This window comes from Gopherus evgoodei, chromosome 2 (genome assembly GCF_007399415.2).
Source record: "Gopherus evgoodei ecotype Sinaloan lineage chromosome 2, rGopEvg1_v1.p, whole genome shotgun sequence".
Classification (NCBI taxonomy): Eukaryota; Metazoa; Chordata; order Testudines; family Testudinidae; genus Gopherus; species Gopherus evgoodei.
Genome location: NC_044323.1, coordinates 56,398,392 through 56,398,622, shown reverse-complemented (window position 1 = coordinate 56,398,622; position 231 = coordinate 56,398,392).

The following is a 231-nucleotide window of genomic DNA, read 5'->3' as shown; positions in this document are numbered from 1 at the left end:
TTGTCTTAGCAATTGGCTGAACAAGATGTAGGACTGAGTGGACTTGTAGCCTAGGGCTGAAAGTTCTACATTGTTTTATTTTTGATTCTACATTTGTAAGTTCAACTTTTGCAATAAAGAGACTGCACTACAGTATTGGTATTAGGTAAAAATATTTGTAATAAAAATAAATAAAGTGAGCACTGTACACTTTGTTTTCTGTGTAACTGAAATCAATATATTTGAAAATGT